The following is a 16,637-nucleotide window of genomic DNA, read 5'->3' on the forward strand; positions in this document are numbered from 1 at the left end:
CTCCTGGAGCGAGCCCAGGGAGCGATTCTACGTGGCAGGAGCGTTTCCCAGCTGGAGCTTCTCAAGAGCTTGGAGCAGGTGTTTGCCGCAGACACGAGCAGAAGTGCACGGAGGGGATCGGGTACAGTGAGCTGTGTGGTGCGTAGGCCAGAGAGGCGTAAGCACGTCAGTGGCAACAGAGCTCGTTCAGGCTGTGTGCTCACTCACTCACTCACTCACTGAAGGCCCATCACGCGCTTTTGATTCATGTTCTTTATAACTCCATGATGATGCATTAGTACTTTGTTCTTTGAAACATTATAAGTACGTGACAAAAACAACATTGCAATCTAAATCTAAAAAAACACCGACGGTCCCAGTTGCAGACTGCACCACACATAAAGTTTTCTGAATTTAGGGCTGCCCATTTTTACTATGGCTCTAACCTTTCCGTCGCCTAGAGACTCACTCACCAGCATTACCCTGCCTAGGCCAGGTCTTGCTGCACAGGCTTATCACACTCTTGTTTACGATAGTAGCTATTAAAAAAGATAAATTATGACTAACAACTGTATTCTCTGTGTGGCCCTACCTCAAAATGATCCCTGTTTTGTACAGGGTTTTAACATTAAGCATAGTCACGTTTCCTGGATGTTTTTTCAAACACAGTCTCTGCCTGATCAAACCTTCAGTGACTTTTTGGCCCCTGCCACTACTGGGACAGTACCCTACAGGTAAAATAGAGAGACTTGTGATAGGTGAATGGCTCACTGTCACAGCTATGGGGTAACATTTTCCTCTTCCTCTGTGTCCTTCCAGCCCCAGTCGTTACCCTCTCATTAACCATCCCTCTTCTTATAGGCATCAGTTGGCACCCCAGAATGTTAGAAGCCCTCCATCCCTCTTCTGATGGGCAATTTGTTGACATCCTCAGAATGTGCTAACCCTCCCCCCGTCTTCCAATAGGCCTTAGTTGGCATCACCGGAAGTTGCAAATCTTCCCAACCTCTTCCGAGGGGTTCTCTTCGGCATGGACCAATGACACCAAAGAGTTTACAAATCAACATAGGATACACCAGGTAAGTGCAAAATTGCATCTACTTTATTCACAAATTTATGTGAAATTCTGCTTCTAGAACAAATGTGGTTTGCCTCTATCTTGCTACACTTCTTTCAAACGAGGGCATATTATGTGAGAGCTGTTAGACCTATGGCGTTGAACGGTTATGGTATATGTCACCACAGTCAAAGTTCCAAAAGAATGAGTGCTCTATTCCCAGGGTTAACCGTTCTAAAACCCCAAAGTCTCCCCGTCCTGGGAAGGGCACGCTGCTATTTCGGACTCTCATAGCCTTGAGTGTGTTTTATATTTAATAGAAAATTAAACTGTTTTTTCCGATTGCTCCTGGCCTATGGCCACAGCCTGTTACATGTGCTCACGAACTGCCGGGAGCTTTGCCTCTGGTTCATTTGAATGTGTGGCGTTGCACTGCGGGCCCTCGGGCTCTATAGCGGCCGGCCCTGGTGGTTGTAGGCCCTTGTCTGTATTTTATCGTGTACCTACGGTTTCTAATAAAAAATATATTTAAAAAAAAAAAACCCCAAAGTCAAATAAGTCAAAAAAAGGAGGATGGGAAGAGCACACTACCAAGTAGCTGCAGAAGAACAGAGTCCATTCTCATTAATATCCAACAGATCGAGTTTATAATCCATGAGTCCAGAAGACCATATATGATTCTAAAAATACTCTTTATTTTATATCACAACATGGTGGGAAGTACAGCCAACGCGTTTCGTCACAGAAAGCAAACAGGCCTTCTTCTGGGGTAGGTTAAGCTTTTTAAAAACAAACAAGTTTCAAAATTTCAAATAATTCAAATGACATTTCATAAATCTAACATCTCCCTGTCTAGATGTTGGTTAACTTATGTTATCATCACATCAAAATATGTCAGATACACACATTTCAATAATATTCTTATTTGTACAAGTTAGATTAGATTAGATTAAAATACTTGTAGAGCGCATGGCTGCCTCGGCAATGAGGCGTCCCAGCGCTGAACCAAGACGGAGTGGGAAGCAGGCGAGGAGTTAGAGTTGAGAGAAAAGCCAGGATTTCACAAGCCGTCCGAAGACCTAGTGGTTAGAGTTGCTGCGGATGTGTAGGGGGAGAGAATTCCATAAGGTGGGGGCCAGTCGCCTGAAGGAGCGACCGCCAGATCTGGTCCTTCGTATACGTGGAATTCTTGCGAGGAGCAAGTTCGCCGAGCGCAGCGCTCGCTGTGGAGAGTAGAGGGCGCACAGATCGCTCAGGATTTCGAGGCCGATACCTGTCAGAATCTTGTGCTTGGTACAGAGCGCCTTGAAACGCCCTCGGTGTTCGACGGGCAGCCAATGCAGGCGGTGGAGGAGGTTGGAGACATGGCTGTACTTGGGGAGGGAGAAGATGGCCCGTGCTGCAGCGTTCTGGACCCGCTGCAGTCGGTTCATCATAGACTTATTAGAGCCCAGGAGAAGCACATTGCAGTAGTCTAATCAGGCCAGTATAGAAGCTTGGATGATCAACTGACGCGTTTGGGCGTCAAATAGACCAAGTATCGGCTTAAGGCCAAGCAGTAGCCCGAAACATTTCCCAAGTCCCTCTATTGAAAGATTCATCGGCGTGTTACTTCGTTAATATGAAGTGTCTCAGAGACTCTTTGCTTTCTGGGGCAAAGTGCATTGGCTGTACTTTTTATCATGATGTGATATGAGATAAAAAGTATTCTTAGAATCATATATGGTCTTCTGGACTCGTGGATTCCGAACTCTGTTACACATTAATGAAAATGGACTCTCTTCTGGTGCAGCTATTTGGTGTTGTGCCCGTTGTATACCATGTGAGATACTGTAATTGGACTGGTTTAAACAGAAAATGTCTCGCAGGATCAAGAAACATGAAAAAATCAGTAAAAACGTGTTTTTGTGGTGTTATATCGAGACCCACTACATTGTTTTGATCACTACATTGTTGTTCACTACATTGGATCTGCTACATCGCCAGACTTTATATCGTCTCGAGGTGGAGACCCCCGTTTTTTATTTATTCAGTTACCTTCAACCTATTTTGTCAATAAGTAAACCTTACCTTTAAGTTGTTTAACTTTTACTTTTATCTTATGTATGATGTAGTGTTGCATCATGTACTCGATATGATATAGAGTGGGGTGCACTTTTCTGCACATCATTATGCGTTTTTGCTCTCATATGGAAATGTGGGTACTGTCACGTACTGTTCTTCACAATGCTGGTGTGGCATGTTGCTCATGGAGGCAGGTGGTGGTCAGAGCCGGCATACAATGGGGCACGTTCTGTAGCATGTCCCTCTGGCTCCTCTTTTTTTTTTTGCTGGGGCAGTTTTAGGGCACCCCTTCTCTGGGCTGGCAGAGCTTTCCTCCCACTGCTGGTAAAGGATGAGTCCAAGGCTGTGCTACTCGTTCCACACAAGAAGCAGTCATAGTAGAGCTTAATTTCTAGGCACTTTTTGGGTCTTACATAGAAAAATCCAGAATGATAGCTAGGCAGATTACTCAGTTTCCTCAGAACCTAGGGGAGCTGGGCATCAAAGTTACCACAAGCTTCTCCAATGATATCAGACACTGCAGGGCAGAAAAATAACACTGTTATTAAGGAGTTTGTCAGGAAGCTAGAAACAATCTTCAGTCCATCAAGTTCACCTACAACTACAATTGTGAATGCTCAGTTCCTTAATGTGGAAACGGACCACTAAGTCAGCAGGTCATGCTTTGGCAATAAAAACGTAAAAGGCTTCTATCTGCTTGGTTAGGATTTCCAGGCTCTTGGATAGCCTGACTTGCATCAGACTAGCTTTTGCGGCAGCAGGACGTGAAGAACTTTCATATGTCAAAGTGAATCTCACACGTCGATTGAAGTCTAAAAGGGTCTATTAACAAAAGAAAAATTGAGGGGCATATTTACAAGCTCCTAACGCCATCGGAGCGTCACTTTTTCTGATGCTCCGGTGGCGTTGCTCTCTACCCCATATTTACAAGGTGGCTATAAGCCACTTAATGTGGCTTAACGCCCCCTTGTATATATGCCCTTTCCGCCGCATTCTGCAGTGGCAAAGGGGCAGGCAATGGGTGTTGCTGTGGGTGTCCACCGCAACACTCATTGATTTTTGACGTTGCCCAGTGGCGTAACGAAACTTGAGGGGGCCCACCTGCAAAGTGTATGAAGGGGGCCACCTCCAACCACACTCAGGAGTTCTGCTGACAGGGTAGTGGGCTGAAGGGGCCCCCTGGAGTTCGGTGCCCCACTGCACCGCGGGGGCTGTGGGAGCCTTTGTTACGCCCCTGATGCTGCCCCAGATTTACAAGGCTCCGGCAGCGCCAAAAACTAAGGCTAGGTAAAACCTGGTCTTAGGATGGCAATATGAGGAGAAGTTATTAATTTCTCCTTGTATTTTGCTCTATGTGTGCTGCAGAATGAAATTATTTTTTGTTTATGTGCAGGAAGGCGTCCCTTCCTGCACAAAAACAATCGGCCCTGAAGCGCAGGCACCCTTGCAACATGGCGCAAGGGTGCCTGCGTTGGCGCTAGGCAGCTTTTTTAGCTCCAGTGCCACAGGAATCGTAGGGAAGCGCCCTATTTTTGTAAATAGGGGGCATCCCTGAGTTTTGAAAATGTCGGAGCACGGCGTTGCCAAATTTGGTGTTACACCGAACTCCGACATATTTTTCTACATATCCCCCTAAGTCTCTGACTCACATAGCTGGCAAGAGCATCCCGGGAAAGCTGGGTAGGAACATGCTCGGCGAGCAAGAGCAAGGTACAAATTGATAGTGTTATATAAACGGGTCTGCAAACACATGATGGATTCAAATAATGGAAGCATACAGGTTTCTGAAAACTGAGCTCACGAGAAAGGACTAAGAAGATCTTCAAATTGTAACAAGAATGTAAATATTTCGGCTTATCAAGCTTTTCAGTGCTAAACATGAAAGAGACTCAAAACGTTAGAGACGGGCACTTCCTTTAGGCATTCGTTAGCATGAGCTGAAAACACAGCTGAAGCAAGGTAGGCGTGCAGCAATAAAATATATTATTTCACACAGAAAACTTGCCTTCTTGCGTCCCAGCTGTCTACTGCACCTCTCTTAGAATCCTACATGCCACGGATCTGATGTCAAGTTAATCTACTCCAGGTCTGACTCAATAAATCAATCAGACCATTTATAGAGCGCGCTACTCACCCGTGAGGGTCTCAAGGCGCTGAAGGGAGGGGGGGTGCTGCTACTGCTCGAACAGCCAGGTCTTGAGGTGTCTCCTGAAGGCGAGATGGTCCTGGGTCATTCGTAGGTGTGCGGGGAGGGAGTTCCATGTCTTGGCTGCCAGGTAGGAGAACGATCTTCCTCCGGCGGTGGTTCTGCGAATCCGTGGGATGGTGGCGAGGGCAAGGCTGGTGGAGCGGAGTTGGCGGGTGGGGGTGTGGAATGAGATGCGGCTGTTGAGGTATTCGGGGCCTGTGTTGTGGAGCGCTTTGTGTGTGTGGGTGAGAAGCCTGAACGTGATCCTCTTGCTGACGGCGAGCCAGTGCAGGTTTCTCAGTTGGGCGGATATGTGGCTGTGGCGAGGGATGTCGAGGATGAGTCGTGCGGAGGTGTTCTGTATGCGTTGTAGTCGTTTCTGAAGTTTGGCAGTGGTTCCTGCGTAAAGGGCGTTTCCGTCGTCCAGTCGGCTGGTGACGAGAGCCTGGGTGACTGTCCTTCTGGTTTCGGTGGGGATCCACTTGAAGATCTTTCGAAGCATGCGCAAGGTGTTGAAGCAGGAGGACGAGACGGCGTTGACTTGCTTGGTCATCGTGAGGGAGGAGTCCAGGATGAATCCCAGGTTGTGTGGGTGGTCCGAGGGTGTTGGTGCGACGCCCAGCGCTGAGGGCCACCAGGAGTCGTCCCAGGCGGATGGGGATTATCCGAGGATGAGGACCTCCGTCTTGTCTGAGTTCAGCTTCAGGCGGCTGAGCTTCATCCATTCTGCGACGTCTTTCATTCCTTCCTGGAGGTTGGTTTTGGCGGTGGTTGGGTCTTTGGTGTAAGTACCCTTGAATGTTTGGCGAGGAAGTGGTTCCTCTTGTTTGGAATCAGTGCTGTGCAATTTATTCCACAGTGAACAGTAGCTAAAAAACTAATTGCTGAAGGTGTTTACCAGGCGGTTACATTTATCACATAGATACGATTTTCCATTTGCTGATAACTAAAACCTTAAATTACTCGAAGGGCCTGCAAAAAGAATAATTTCTTTGCCTGTATAAAATGAACTTTTGACAATTAAGGCAACATCTCTAACAGCAGGATATAGCTTTCATTTAAATATTTATAGTTTCTGAAAAAAGTTATCATTAGCTGCTAATAGCTTAAGACATTGAAATTAATTATTTTATGTGGTGAGATTTGTGCATATCCGTGGATCCGCTGTACTAAGATACGCACTGACGGGGAAAAGGTTACTGCATATTTATGGTTCCCATTTAAAATGGGCACGAAGCAATCAGTTTGACTGCCTTTTGTTACACATTAAGGGGCTGAGTTAGCCCTTCGTGGTCTTTGCTCTGTCTGTCAGGGTGGTGGAGGATATTATGTCCGACCCACTGACTGAGAGTAGTCCTCCATATTTTGTTTCCATTTATGACCGACTTCCCTTTGCGCCAAACTCTCGGTCTGCCGGCCTATTCCGAGTTGGCTGTACGTTCAGGTTTTTGACTTCAGTGCCCCCACTGGCTCCCCCATCAGAAATCTTACTCTGATAGCCCACCATCGTAGGCTATGTTTAGAGAGGATGGTCTGACATCCTTTTGTTTGCTGTCCGGATGTCCTGATATAATTTTTTTTATGTCTGTGGCAGAAACAATATCAGACCATCTGCTCTAAATAGTGCACGCGGTTTTAAGCCTTTACTCTGATGGCTCCCTACTCCATCAGGGTGTTGGAGTAAGTTTTCTGATGGCAGAGCCAGTGGGGGCACGGCCATTGGAAAACTGACTGTACGCCCAAGTTAAAATAGAGTGGGCTGCCCAAGGGTTTGGTCGAAAGGGTGCTCGGTTATATTTATGACAAAGTACTCTGTTTGATAAACTCTAAATGAGGTCCTAAGTAACATATTGTGCTCTTCAAAATAAATTTTCAGGGTCAGCATAAATTTGGCCTAAAAGGACCTATATCAAGATTATGTTCTGTTGATATTGAAACTAAGAATTGGGGAAATTATTGTAAAAAAGGAGAGACTATATATTAGGAGCTGGTGGTGGTCCTTGGGTGAAAGGTAATTATTAGCCCACATGCTGTTGTGGGAACTACTGACCTACAGAAACACAATGATACCCTGTATGTCATAAGCCTCGGGCTGCAATGTAGAGATAGTGCAAGGCACTGGGGCAACACATTGACCCCAAAGGTTGAAATCTGCAGATGGGGATGAATTGGTGCTTAAGCATAGCAACGTCTATATATGAAGGACCTGGTGCCCAGAAAAAATATCAGATGTTTTGGGGTCTCTTGCGAGACATAAAAGTCGGTTGGGATGCTTTGAAAAGGATGCAGGCGCATGTGTCCACATATGAGGTTGAGGATACAGAGGCCAAGGCTGGGATGACCCCTGGGAGTCTTGCATGACCTGGTGACATCTATAAAAGAAAGCAGGTTAAGATATATTGTTTTTTTGAGCATATGTAATATATGTAATGGGCAATGTAGTTTGTGGAATAACATTACTCATTATATATGCTTAGATTAACACCAGCAAGATCTTATCTTGTTACTGAAAACTAAATAAAACGTTTTTTTTAAATAGAGGGTAGAGAAAGTCAAAGCCTTTGGGACAGGCAGACTTAGGCAGGTAGACCTCTTACATTTCTAACACTTTGTGATTCAAAACCTGGTGTTGTGGATTCTCTGAGGCAAAAGCCCTTCCAGGTGCACTTACACTTGAAAGGCTCTGTTCCGTGGAAATGCGGAAGAAATACGACGATTGTAAATTATGAGTTAAGCAGATTAATGGACGCCCCACTCAAAGTGGGTTCCCTCTTTCATAATGTATGGCAACATTCCAGTTTCACTCTATTGAACTCAAGTAGCAAGTAATTAAAAAGAGTTATCCATGCTGTCTTTTTTAGCTAATAACAAGTGTCAGAGAAAGAATGTTCACATGCAAGGAATGTGATTGGGCCGGCCTCTTAATATAGTTTTCTCTCGGATTCGATGTTAAATCTCTGTTCTGGTTGAGACAGGTTAAAACTCAGCTGCAAGAAGATACTTCGAAAGGTTAGTTAGTGAATGATTTTTCCTATAATAAGTGACTAATGATGTCACAGCTTAAAAAAAGTAGAATTAAATGCAGATGTTTCTGGCATTATGCCTGTCCATGGGTACACTTACAAGTCAGTGGCCTAACCTAGGATTTACCAAACTGAGAGAACAAAGAGTGCAGTTTGCGTGTACACCACCAGCATTCCCTCATGTTTGTACTGTGAAATGTAAGAAAATCCAGCAAATAACCAGGCAGAAGCTATTCTGTGAGTCCTCAAGCCTGTAAACTAGAGGTATATATCATGTCAAGAACTGAAGCTATTCCCCAGAAATAAAATATTTATTGCTTCTGCAGAGGAATTTCTCTATGTTCTAGGACACAATTGTTGGGAACACAATGTAGATGGCGCGAGCTGCCACGAGCGTGGATCTTTATCTAAGCTCGTGGTTAGCTCGTGTCATGTAAAGAATGTGTAGTTTCAAAAGGGTGGAAGGTTGGGCATGCGATGGGTGGAAGGGCGGTGGGATTCTGGACCCGTAACTTGCTGAGTGTAGACGTGTTATTAAACTCACGCTCTATCTTCATTTACTGACTCCTGTCTTCCCTGGATGGATTATGCCTTTCTAACACTGGCGACGAGCGGGATACATTTACTATCGAACCAGCCTGGTTATATATTTTTTTTTTTTGTTTTTTTCGTTTTCTTGGAAGCGGAAGAAATTCATTCTGTTACGTGACTGTTCGTGAGGACGTTAATTGCTGCACAACGGAAAAAAAAAAAAGACTTACGAGTATACTGCTGTGGTAGCATTAGTCCAGGAAGCTCGAGGAATTCAGCCGAAATAAGGAATATTTCCGCAGTTGGAACCCTCAACGAATTCATATTTCGCTAGGCATCATACGTATGCTAATGAGCGTCGGACGCACGCTGACGTGCTGACGTGTGACGCGAAGGAGCAGGAGACACCATTTTGTTTCACGGTATCCTAGCAACAACTCGGATCAACATGGAGTAACAAAAAAAGGTGCAAAGCGAAGCGTTGAAGAGGAGATTTATTGCGGTAACAGTTTATTTCTCATTTTGAGTCTAATTCTAAACAAATAAATCGCTTAGGCTCATTTATTATTTTATTTATATCTAACTATATTATATCAGTTTATTTTTGGAATTGAACATTTCACCATGTCTGGCATTGTTCCTCCTCCTTCATTTTTATCCTCTCCTGGTGATCCTCCTATGTCGTGGGAAATTTGGGAACCTGTTTTCATGGCATATGTAGAAGTTTTGGAGGGTGAAGAATGTGAACCAGAGAGGAAGCTATCTCTTCTTAAGCATTGTTTGGGTGGAATTGCTTTGAAAGAATTTAAAACTCTACCTGCTTTAGTCAATCCAGGAAATATTGACGTATATAGCTATGCCTCATCACAACTCAACCTGCGTTATGGGAAAAAGAAAAATATAGTGATGGAAAGGTATATATTTTACTCACGAAAACAACGCCCTGATGAACCTGTGGAAGATTTTGTATCAGCTCTCAGATCCTTAGCTGTTACATGTGATTTCGAGCACATATCCTATGAGCAAGTGCTTAGAGACCAAATATTGATGAGAACAAATAATAAAAAGGTTCAAGAACGCCTGTGGACTACGTCTGACATGTCTTTGAACAATGCTATTGACATTGCAAAATCAATTGAACACTCAGAAAAGTTTGTGAAGGAAATTAGAGGAAATGAAAAAAGTGATGTTTTTAACGTAACTAAGGATTCGGATAAGCAAAGAAAGTATGTTCCACAGAGAAATGATAATTCTTCTAAAACTGATAATAAATTTAGGATTACAAAATCTGAGAGGAAAAACCAACATCAACTACTTTGCTATAGATGCGGAAGTGATGGACACCTAGCGGATTTCAAGAACTGTCCAGCCATCGGGAGAACGTGCTCAAAGTGCAATAAAAAGGGTCATTTTGGGAAATTCTGTAAATCAATACCTAAAAAAGTGAATTGTATTTATGATGAAAGTGATAATGTAGAGGATGACAATGAATATGAGGTCAATACCGTCATTAATGTGTGTGGTAGTGGAGAGTGCGCTAAATTTCCTTCATGTTTCATCTCTGTAGATGACGTTAAACTGGAATTCTTAGTTGATTCTTGTGCTTGGTACACCATTATTTCATTAAGTGTGTTTAATGAAAGTTGGTCTACGAAAACTTTGCTTCCACCGGATGTTTCTCCTGGTGGTTACACAGGACACAAAATTGATTTAATAGGTTTTTTTTGTGCCAATCTAGAATTTTCTGGTCGTCATACTTTTGGGAAAATATATGTGGCAAGGTCAGGATTATCACTGTTAGGGTGGCCTCATCAACATGAATTAGGAATCAAAATTGACCCTAGAGCTGTTCCTCCTGTTTATGTTGTCGAGTCCTGTGATATTTCCCACGATGACAATTCTCAAATTGTCAATAAATTAAAAGGGTTGTTTCCTGATGTCTTTAGTGGGAAATTAGGAATGTACAAAGGGTTTGAACACGTAATAAAACTACATGACAATGTTGTCCCTATCCGTCATAGAGTAAGGAATGTCCCACTCACTTACAGAAACAAATTGAAGGACATATTAAAAGAATTATGTCAAAATAATATTATTGAGCCCATTGAATCATCTCCGTGGGTTTCTCCCATTGTGATTTCCATTAAACCTTCAGGCGAGCTTAGGTTGTGTGTGGACCTTCGCAGTGTGAATAATGCCATTTGGGTGGATGCCAATCCTTTACCCAATTTACATGAGATGGTTTCCACATTAGCGGGTGCACAGGTATTCTCGTGTATTGATTTGGCTAGTGCGTACCACCAAGTTGTTCTTGCTGAGGAATCAAAAAATATAACTGCATTTATTACTCCTGAAGGATTGTACAGGTATTGTCGTATGCCTTTTGGTCTTGCTAGTGCTGCCTCAGTTTTCCAAAGACTTATGAGAGACACTTTGGAGGGACTGGAGGGCGCTATTGCATTTCAAGATGATATTCTTGTTTTTGGGAAAAACAATGAAGAACATGATTCGAATTTAGAAGGTGTTTTTGCTGCTTTGTCGAAGAAGGGTCTTACTTTACGCCTTGATAAATGCAAGATCAAGAAAAAAGAGGTAGAATATTTAGGGCACACTATTAGTGGATTGGGGATCAAACCCAAGCATAATCACGTGGAAAGTATTGTAAATGCTCCCATACCTACCTCCAAGGAACAACTTGTGGCCTTTTTGGGTCTTATTGAATTTTACGCAAAATTCATACCGAATTTTGCTTCTAAAGTGGACCCCTTCAGAGGTCTATTGAAGAAAAATGCTAAATTTGTGTGGACCCCAGAGATGTCCAAAGCATTTGGGGTGTTGAAAGAGTTTATAGTGAATGCCCCGTGTCTTAAGCCGTTTGTTTGTGGAAAAAAGTGCATCATTATGGTAGACGCTAGTAGCACTGGGTTAGGTGGTGTTCTTTTACAGAGAGACAATGGGAGAGAGTGGATTGTAGCCTATGCTTCAAGGGCTTTGAGAGATGCTGAAAAACACTATTCTGTCATAGAGAGAGAGTTGTTAGCCTGCGTTTGGGGATCTGAACACTTTAGAACGTTTTTGTGGGGTACGAAGTTTGTCATTAAAACAGACCACAAACCTCTTGTTTTTTTAATGTCACCTGGTGGGGGGCGAACCATGTCCGCACGTCTGGCTAGATTAGCTTCAAGGTTACAGTCTTTTCAATTTCAGATTGAGTACGTTCAGGGCAAAGCCAATGTACATGCTGATTGTATGTCTAGGTTGATCTCTCCTACAGAATTTCCAGATACCAGCAGAGATGAGGAATGCGAAGTGGCTTTCACCATGGGTGATGTTAATTCAGTGTTGGGTCAGCATTCTTTCTTACAAGAGGATGTTTGGTTCACCGAAATGGGAAAGGACACAGAATTGCTTAATGTCAAGAAGTATTTATTGCAAGGTTGGCCAGAACAAAGGAAGTTATCTGGAGAGATGATGGGTTTTTTTAAGGTGCAGGATGAACTGGCTGTTGAAAATGGTTTGATTTTAAGAGGAGACAAATTTATTCCACCGTTCTCCCTTAGAAATACTATTCTTAAAATTGCTCATGAAGGGCATTTGGGAATATCTTTTACCAGGAGACGTGTCAAGGAATCATTTTGGTGGCCAGGCATTGATAATCATGTTGATCATTTTGTTCGTTCATGTGTTCAATGTGCGGATAGTGACAAATCTGCTGTGGCTCTACGCCCGGAACCTCACCCTGTTGAATTTCCAAATGGTCCTTGGCGTAAACTCGGTTTAGACATCATTGGTCCATTTAACATTTTACCCAAGAATGAATCGTTTGGAATTGTACTTATTGATTATTTTTCAAAATGGCCTGAGGTCAAGATGGTCAAGGAGGTTACTTCTCATAGTGTGATTGAATTCTTAGATGAGATATTTTGTAGAGAAGGAATTCCGAAAGAAATTGTAACCGATAATGGACCTCAGTTTGTTAGCAGAGAAATGAATGACTTCTTTGTTAAGTGTGGAATCATCCACAGGAGGATTTCTGTGTTCCATCCAGAGGCCAATGGCCAAGTTGAAAGATTTAACCGTGTTGTTAAAGAAGCTATTCAACTATCTGTTAAGGGTGGTTTAAATTGGCGTAATGCACTTCATTCTATGTTGTTGGCATATAGAACTTCTCCAAATTCGGTTACCTTGGTTAGTCCTTTTGAACTTTTAAGGGGGCGAAAACCTAGCACTAAGTTAACTCCCTGGTGGATGAAAGAGAGTAGGAGTGATTCAAATGATTTTTTTACTGTGGATTATGAAGCTGTCCAACGGAGAGTTGAAGTGTACAAAAATAAAATGAAACATGATATGGAAAAGAAAATAGGCCCACCAACTAAACAGGTGATAAAAGTGGGAGATTGGATTCGCATTAAGAAAAAAGAAGGTGTTGGTAAAGGGTGTCCTGTATGGTCAAGTCCGAGAAAGGTGATTGAGACATTCAAGAATGCCATCAGAATTGATGGTGGTTCGGTGTGGAATTTGAACAGAGTTTCTTTGTCTAAAGGAGTTGTTAGTGGTCAAGAAGATCATAGCAGCAATGTTTTTCTTGATTTTGAGTGTGATGACAACCTTAAGGAAGCATTTGTTCCCACTTGTGGTTCTGGTAACTCTAGGGTGGCACGCTCACATCGTCTTCCTGATAAGTACAAGGATTTTGTTATGGGATAATTTAGTAATGTTCTTATTTATGTATGATATTATGTTTAGGTTCATGTGTTTTTTTTTAGGGGGGAAGGTGTGTTGGGAACACAATGTAGATGGCGCGAGCTGCCACGAGCGTGGATCTTTATCTAAGCTCGTGGTTAGCTCGTGTCATGTAAAGAATGTGTAGTTTCAAAAGGGTGGAAGGTTGGGCATGCGATGGGTGGAAGGGCGGTGGGATTCTGGACCCGTAACTTGCTGAGTGTAGACGTGTTATTAAACTCACGCTCTATCTTCATTTACTGACTCCTGTCTTCCCTGGATGGATTATGCCTTTCTAACAACAATGTCATGAGAACCGGCTGTTGTGTCGTCAGAGCACCGTTACTGTTGGCCTCCACCACCCGGGTCCCTACACGTGGTGAATAAGACTCCGGACACACTTGTGCGTTTGCTCCGTCACTGCTGCCGTGGCCATTCTGCCGACGTGCACCAGTGACGTCATATTTATTGCAGTTCCAATACACGTGACCTGACGCGCACGCCGTTGCGTGTCGCGTCAGTCTTATTATCGCGACATTACAACCGGCACGCAGAGACCATAAAACTTTTTGACGGACCGGAGGATCCCCATAAAATTTAGAGATACCAAATAGTGAGAATTTCAGAGCAAACTGTTCCACGAGGATAAATGTCAATCATAGAAATGTGGTTAATAGGGATTACACCAGGGCAGTCAGTCTTAGACTGGCCTCTCAAGCCTCTCCCGTGGAACGTGACGAGACCAAAGACGAAAAAACTGTCCACTCAGTGGCTCTTTCAAGCTGGCCAACCAGGCAGTGCAAGACTGCCAGACTGCCCGACTGCCCAAAAGGCCAGCCCAGCCCTGGGAGCACAGTGCAGTAACCAGACTCCTGGCTGGTATTCTGTTTGGAGGATGGCGTCATATGCTGTCATGGGTGTCCCATTCATTGGAGCACTTCTGGGTATAAAGTCCTCTCTCGTGGGTATTGGGGGATCCACTGATCTCCTGAGATGCCACGTTTCATTGGAGCACTTTCTGATTTCCTGTCTTCTTTCTGTGCCGGGGGTTCACTGCACTCGAGTGTTCCAGACGCCATAGAGCTTCTCCCAGTGGAGTGTCCTTCCGTGTGACATCGCAGACGGCCTTTACTCTTCTCGTATGACATTCCTTGGAGTACTTCCTAATGAAACACTTCCAGTTTGTGGCATTTGATCATTGCTCTCCTGGGCCCAAAATATTTAACGGGTGCACTGCCCTGTTTGTGCCATTGTGCACCTTTAAACAGGAGCGCTGGGCACACACAGGGACAGGGCATCATGTCACAAAGAATGCCCTGCCCCTATGACAGCTGCGGACTAGCGCCAACCCTGGGGGCAGCACATTAGTGAAAGATGGAGTGCCTGCTTGGCACCAGACTGCATTTCAGGGGAGAAGCACGGATATCCCTGCAGGCAAATGCAGTGAGTGACTGCACCCTCTTGCAGGGGGATGTTTGGGGTCTATAGATTCCCCTTAGTTCCATCTGGAGGGGCAACTTTGGGGGGCCCACTGTCTGTGTGCCACATCTTTGTAGCAGTCAGTGCGTCTCCTGATGGCCTTTTTTTGTCACTATGCCCACATCCATAATACAGTGTGGGCTTCAGGGCAAATTTGTGTTCCTCAATTTACATGGGGCCGTGCCCCCTGGAAATGAGGAAACACCCTCTTGAGATAGTGCCATGCTATTTGTGCACCTGCACTATCTGTATTATAAAAGGGGCACACAAGCATCTCTGGCCCCTTCTGTAATACAACCGTGCTTGGGGGTGAGGGGGCAGAAAAAGATCGCAGACCCCTGTTGCGCACCCAGGGCACTTTGTGTAATGTAGTCGCTAGGCTGTCAAAAATGATGCATCTCCTCCTAGTGGATTGCCTTCCACTGTGGCACGGAAAGGGGTCCTCTACTTTCCTGGGGTGTCATTCTACAGAGTACTCCTAAACAAAGAAATGCCCCCTGTCTGTGGTAGGAGGTCACAGGCTTTCAGAGTCCTCGAAATCCATGCAGTAATGTTACTCGGAAACCAGGTGACCTGGTGGTAAGCAATTTTATTAAAGTGAACTTAAGATGAAAGAAAAAGGTGAGCTTTAAGAAGTTTCAGAAACAGAAGCTGTCCCTGCCTGACACTTCCAAAACTTTATTTGTCACCTTTGAGCTAGAGTCAGGCATTTGAAGCAGTAACAGCTCTGCCCAGCTGGTGTATAACAGTCTCCACTGAAGGAATAAGTAGGGTTTTTTGTCTGCAGCAGGAGATGCACATTTTAATTTGATAATGTAATTCAAACAGTATGGAAAGAAAGAGTCTGGATTTGTCCTGAAAAAGGTGTGCTTCTCCAAGCACACTAGTTCATATTTGCTTCAAAGACACCGTTCTCAAAGAAGAATTTATGTAAACAGAGAATCCTGGACATGTTGCATGTCTTTTTAATTTCCAACATTTTAAACCATGAAATGCCGCCTAATTATATACATAGTAAATATATGTGTTCTGATTCTGGGTCTGGTGGCTTTGTTACCTAAAGCATCCACTGTAATGCCCTGTGTTCACCTCATGGTCACAGGCTTAAATCCTTGCGGGTCCACTCAGCCTTTCACCCTTCCGAGGTCGATAAAATGAGTACCATTGAGTTGGTTGACAATAGATATCTGTTATTCAGCACCAAGATACCCTTGGGTGAAAGTGCGCTCTATGTATACACGTTATGTAGCGTTGTTTCCTGATGGAAATGGCGGTTGCAGGAGCCTTGGAAGGTAAACACTGGGTGCAGCTGAAGTTTTCAAAAATAAATAAGGCCCACTGAAAAAACGAGGCATATCTTTTATTACTACGATTGTGTACATGGAGGCCGTTTTTTTAAGAGTGCAACACTGTGTATGTTTTGCACAATTTATTTCTCTCTGGGAGCTGGAAGGGACAGTGCTACCATGTAATGCTACATTATTAATTCTTGAACAGTAGTTTGAATAGAAAAACTATGTGACTGAACATAGTTTTCTTTCCTAAGAAAGATACACATTTTTATAGCACTAGAACCACATTTGCATTAGTGTAT

The 16,637-nt window shown here is 43.8% G+C and overlaps 1 protein-coding gene across 2 annotated transcripts in view; it reads left to right on the top strand.

The window, feature by feature from the left end:
- The window catches only part of ARHGEF19 (Rho guanine nucleotide exchange factor 19), a 305,405-nt gene that overhangs the window by 15,999 nt on the left and 272,769 nt on the right, over positions 1-16,637 (top strand). The window lies entirely within an intron of this gene.

The sequence above is a fragment of the Triturus cristatus genome, chromosome 1_2 (assembly GCF_964204655.1).
Source record: "Triturus cristatus chromosome 1_2, aTriCri1.1, whole genome shotgun sequence".
Taxonomy (NCBI): Eukaryota; Metazoa; Chordata; class Amphibia; order Caudata; family Salamandridae; genus Triturus; species Triturus cristatus.